This window comes from Palaemon carinicauda, chromosome 20, assembly GCF_036898095.1.
Source record: "Palaemon carinicauda isolate YSFRI2023 chromosome 20, ASM3689809v2, whole genome shotgun sequence".
Classification (NCBI taxonomy): domain Eukaryota; kingdom Metazoa; phylum Arthropoda; class Malacostraca; order Decapoda; family Palaemonidae; genus Palaemon; species Palaemon carinicauda.
Window position 1 is genome coordinate 93549880 of NC_090744.1, and position 6418 is coordinate 93556297.

Here is a 6418-nt window from a genome sequence, read left to right on the forward strand (position 1 = left end):
TATATATAATGTATATGTGTGTCTGCGTGTTTATGTATGCATACAGGTATGCATGTAAATATATATATATATATATATATATATAAATATATATAAATATATATATATATATATATATATATAAATCTATACATATGTATATAGCCTATATATATGTAAATATATATATATATACATATATATATATATATATACATATATACATATTATACAAATTTATATGGATATAAATGCACATATATATAGTATATATCATATATATTTTTATACATATGTGTATATATGTATGTATATATATATGTGTGTATATATATACATACACATATACACATATATAAAGAAATATGTGATATATACTGTATATATGTGTATTTATATATATATATATATATATATATACATTTATATATATATATATATATATATATATATAAAGTTATTTTCTGGAGGACGTGGTTGTCACCCTCATACGCTTCTCTAATTCAGTTACGACCCATAAGAGTTGACTGACATGCAGGTACATAATTCACAGCTCCGAAGAATAGAAAGGGTAGGGAATCAAACTCAGGTCCACTTTTCATGAAAGAACCTACTTAATATATTACATTGTAAAAATTTGCATGAAAGAAGTTCCTCCAAGTATGACTTTACCACCCTTCTGTGACTCCACCTGCGACCCACGGAAGTTGACTATGTCCCGGGTACTACTGTAAGTACTTTGTTTGTGAAGTGAAGTATTTTCTAAAAGTTTCTATCTCATTATATTACATTGCTTACTTTAAATGTTTACTAAACAAAAATACAGGGAGAGAGAGAGAGAGAGAGAGAGAGAGAGAGAGAGAGAGAGAGAGAGAGATTGCAGCTCAGCTTAGGAATTCAAGGAAGCCCGGTATATTGGTATAACATATGTAATTACAGTTTGGGTGGCTAGATGCGTAGTTTATGAAATGAGTTTCTGTTTGATTGCATACCTATAAGAACGCGTATTGATATGCATAAGTCACAGAATGCTTCAGTGAAGGCCAGATAATGTTTAGAGTTCAGTAATTAGCAGTCGAGGTAAAGGATAGGCAAACATACAAATACATATTGAGAGCTCAAGACACTTTTCCACCCATATCAAGACCTGGAGGAGCAAGGTAATGGCTATGATGCTTAAGCTGACAGACCTTTACATACTTATGGCAGAAACCGCTCTATTCTTACCTCATGAAAATATTAACGTCATGTATTAATAAAATTGATTAAGACCTGATTGATGAATTAATCTCTCTTTAGTCGATGACTAAACACTAAGCTACGATTCAGTTTCAACTTTTTTTTTACTTAAATTTTCCAACGATTCTTTCGTACTATATTAAAATTCAAGATTAATTTTACATACGGTAAAGATTTTGAAATGCCGCTCATGGATGGCAGAGGCAAGGAACTACATTGCCTGAGTAAGCAGGACAATGCCATAGAGACTAACCATATATACGTATGATCAGCGCCTAAGTACCTTCCAAACCCAAGCAAGGACCAGGGAGGCCAAGCCAAAGGCTGCTGATAACTCTGCAGGTAGACCTAAAGGATCCCGAAATCCCTTATCTTAAGATCACAAGGATGATGAGATTGCAGACACTACTAGAATCAAACGAGTTTGGGCGGGACTCGAACACCAGTCCGTCGAGTGGTAGGCAGGAACGTATCCAATAGGCCACCACGAACTTAAATTGTGGCCATGGTTCAAATTTTCTCCTTGTCATCGTATGGCTAGCAAAGTATTCCTTAGATATTTCTAAATACTACATAATAGTTTTTGGTGCGAAATTTTATGCTAATGCAGATGTATTCTAATTTGAAACATTTCTTCAATTCCTTTAAGAAAAATATAATGTAAGTTAAGTCAGTCTATGTCTTGTACAGGTAAAAATGTCTAGTGGTATATACAGAGATGCCTTAGATTGAAATTGCCAACAGGATTCAATAAAAGTCTAACTGAATAAGTAAAATTGGATATGAAATATAAAAAAAAGGGTGAGAAATCTATGTTAATATTTAAATTCTATAGTTCAGATAAAATCTCTATTTATTCGTTGAATAACTACTTCCATTCCCATTATCGCCATGTCAAAAGATAAGAGAGATAAGACATAAAAGACACAATGATAATTTGCTTTCCATTATCAGCAAATCTTCCCCTAAAGTTCGTCCTCAACTTGGCTTCTTCGCTTCAGCCCCCCTTTTCCAATTCCCCCTACTACCAACCCCACCCCTTTTGGAAATTCCTGCACACTGTTGAGAACAAGGAGGACTCCATCTTCCTCCTCCTACTCCTCCTCAACGGTAGCCCCTCCATCATTTATCCGGCGACTTTAATGATCTCAATTTATGACTCCTCTTTTATAAATGCGTCCGAGACTTCGCGTCCGAACGATCTCTGAAAGCCCTTTTGATAATAGAAGTCAATGGCCGTAAATTCGGACGCGTCCAGCGGAAGCTTCTTAATGAAAGGCCTGGCGAAAGAGGTGGAGGGAGAGGGAGGGGTGGTATGAGGAGGGAGGGAGGGAGAGAGGGAGGAGGAGGAGGAGGAAGAAGAACAGTAGCAAAAACAAACAGGAGTCGGAGAGAGAGGTGGGACTGGGGTCAGACTAAGAAAGGAAGGGCGAGAAACAATAATCTCACTTTACTGGCCCCATCAGAATCATGTTCATCTTTTTATCGATGTTCACTAGCTTCGGTAAGGCTTTTTCACAGGATTTTCAACTATTACCTAACTACAAGCTTTCCATTTATGAATTTTGAAGAAATCAATAAGAAAATAGTCGAATTTAGGTAAATAAATCTCCATAATAAATCCCACTGTAGGATTAGTCAATAATAATCTAGTTGTAAAGCTGGGCAACGATAGATACTTGCCATAAAGATCGTCAACATCGCTTATACTGTAAGTTACTATTGGTGGGGTATAACCACATTATGTGTTCACGTTGAGAGAGAGAGAGAGAGAGAGAGAGAGAGAGAGAGAGAGAATAGTAATGGATGGTCTCATTTACACCACACCTGAAGAACTGTTGCTTTCAGAAGGCGCAAGAGATGGGCGTTAAACTACATCACTGTCTAAAGAGAGAGAGAGAGAGAGAGAGAGAGAGAGAGAGAGAGAACTTTCGTATTGTTAAAACGTATTTGATCTGTATGTGTTGCAACTTGCAAGTGGTTGGGAATAAAGTACAGAAAAGAAGAAGAGAAATACTCTGCAGTCCAACCGAGCGTTGCATCGTACTCTTTTGATACCCTGGCAGCAGGTATTCATTGGCTATTGAACTCCCATAAATATACCCGGGGAATCTTTTCTCTTCTGGGCTTTTTGGCGTGCGGTTATGACTCATGCATTCGAGTACTTGTCAATGGCGAAGAGAGAACAAAAGGACGTCGTGTTCGAACGCACAACGTAGCATTTCCAGTGATGAAGGAGCACCATCCTTCGACACCCACTGGAGCCTTTTTTTTTCGTTTTTGTATGAATTTAAAAGGGATGTATCCTTAGCTGTCTGGTTTCAGAGGAGATTGGTGTCTTTTCTGGTAGTGGGATATGATTTGAAGAAACTGATAAATATAAATCAAATTAAATAATATCGATAACGATAAGCACCAACCGAGATATGCATTTGTTTCTTCTGTTTTGTATATATTTAAGGAGCTGTATCATTATCTGTTCGGTTTTAGAGGAGATTGTTGTCTTTTCTAGTAATGGGGTATTATTTGAAGTGACTGATGAATATAAAGGAATTTAAAATAAGGAAGATAACCATAAGAAGGAAACGAGAAAGCACAATTTTTGTAGTTGTACACGTATGTAATCTTTTCGTTCTAAATCTGGGGCCAAATTAATCAGTAACTGTTCCATTCACTATAGGCACCAAATGGCATAACAATAGATTAAGGATTATAAAGCTTGAAAACTATTTCTATGAAAGTTTGAATATTGAAATGAGCAAAACTGATAACTTTAAAAGATCTTAGGAAAAAATAATAAATCTAACTTGTGATTATAATTAAAACCTCCTGTGGTACAGCAAAACTAGTCAAATTCACATCCATTGAAATCAAATAATTTCAGAGGTGACAAATATAGAATTTTAAGAGTTGAAACCTGAACGTGGAGCAGAAATCTTGGCTTGTAGTTTTTAGGAAGTCAGAATTCGATATGCATGTATATTTACACATACACCTGTCATATAATGAGCTCAAATTTACACATACTGGTATTCATAAAGGTACATACGAAATATATATATATATATATATATATATATATGTATATATATATATATTGTATATATATATATATATATATATGTATATATATGTAAATATCACCCACGAAAGGCATTTAATACCGAATTCTATCTTGGGAATATATATCCACTTGGAATTAATTTTATGGTAACAGCTTCTGGCCGGGTGGAGATTCGAACCCCCACCTGTGGGCCGGAAACCATGCCAGCACGAGTCTACCGACCCACAGGTGGGGGTTCGAATCTCCACCCGGCCAGAAGCTGTTACCATAAAATGAATTCCAAGTGGATATATATTCCCAAGATAGAATTCGGTATTAAATGCCTTTCGTGGGTTATCAGATATTTACATTGATTGAAATCACGTGTGCTTGTGATATATATATATATATATATATATGTGTGTGTGTGTGTGTGTGTATGCACACACCCACCTACACACATTCACACACGAATTATATATATATATATATATATATGTGTGTGTGTGTGTGTGTATATACATATGTGTGAGTATGAATATTCATAAGAAACATCCACTTTCAATAGCTGGAATGATTTATTGATATTTGCATTTTCTCACATCTACCAAATAGGTTTTCCACTCTAAGCCTTGAATCCATATTGGAAATAAATGGAAACAATGTCTTTACTTATAGGATGTGAACTCATATGATATCTTAACGACTTCCAGACGCTCACTATCGCTTTCGGGATAGAATCCCACTACGGAAAGGAAAGCTTCTTCGTTTATTTTTAAGTGTGGAAATAACAGACTCAATTCTAAACAGCAGAGGTTTTACATTTGCAAATAATATGATAAAGAAGAGATGTTCCTTATATCAACAGAACGAGAATTTTAATAATACTTATAAAAAGATTGAGACATGTGGGTGTGTGTGTGTTTGTGTGTACGTAAAAATTACGATAGGTGACTAATGATGAGCATATATTATGCATCTTAGTCATTAAAGGAAAAATTAAAAGACTTTGAGTGGAGTTAGTATTTTGTGAGTCACATTATGTCGCCGATAAGACTAACTTCGATCCAGTATTTACATCTTTCTTTTCGGGGTTTTATATATATATATATATATATATATATATATATGTATGTATGTATAAACATACATACATACATGTTGATTCCATTCATACATACTACTACCACTATTACTTCAACTGACATACTTAAGGGTTTCGCCCAGACCAAAGGGCTCATCAGGTGGGTTTTGCCAACTTCTATATTTGCAGGCTTGGTTCCCACGACCCTTTCCTAAAGCCAAGCATCCTTAGGCCAGGCATTTAAGCCTCTCAATATAAGGCCAGGCTTTTAGCCATTCATTATAGGGCCAGCCATTTAAGCCACTCATCCTAAGGCCAGGCTTTTAAATCATTCATCCTAAGGCCAAGCATTTAAGCCATTCATTATAAGGCTAGGCATTTAAGCCTTTCATCCTAAGGCCAGGCTTTTAAATCATTCATCCTAAGGCCAGGCATTTAAGCCTTGCATTATAGGGCCAGGCATTTAAGCCATTCATTATAAGGCCAGACATTTAAGCCATTCATTTTCAGGCTAGGCATTTAAGCCATTCGTCCTCTGGCCAGGCATTGACCTTCCATCCTAAGGCCAGGCTTTTAAATCATTTATCCTAAGGCCAGGCTTTTAAATCATTCATCCTGAGGCCAGGCATTTAAGCCAATCATTATAAGGCTAGGCATTTAAGCCTTTCGTCCTTAGGCCAGGCATCTAAGCATTTCATTATAAGTCTAGGCATTTAAGCCATTCATACTAAGGCCAATCATTTAAGCCAATCATCATAAGGCCAGGCATTTAAACCATTAGTCCTAAGGCCAGGCTTTTAGGCTATTCACTATAAGGCCAGGAATTTAAGCCATTCATTTCAAGGCCATGCTTTCAGGCCATTAATTATATGGCCAGGCATTTATTGTATTCATCCTAAGGCCAGGCATTTAAGCCTCTCAATATAAGACTAAGCATTTTAGCCTTTCATCGTAAGGCCAGGCATTTAAGCCATTCATTATAAGGCTAGGCATTTAAGCCTTTCATCCTAAGGCCAGGCTTTTAAATCATTCATCCTAAGGCCAGGCATTTAAGCCATTCATTGTGAGCCTAG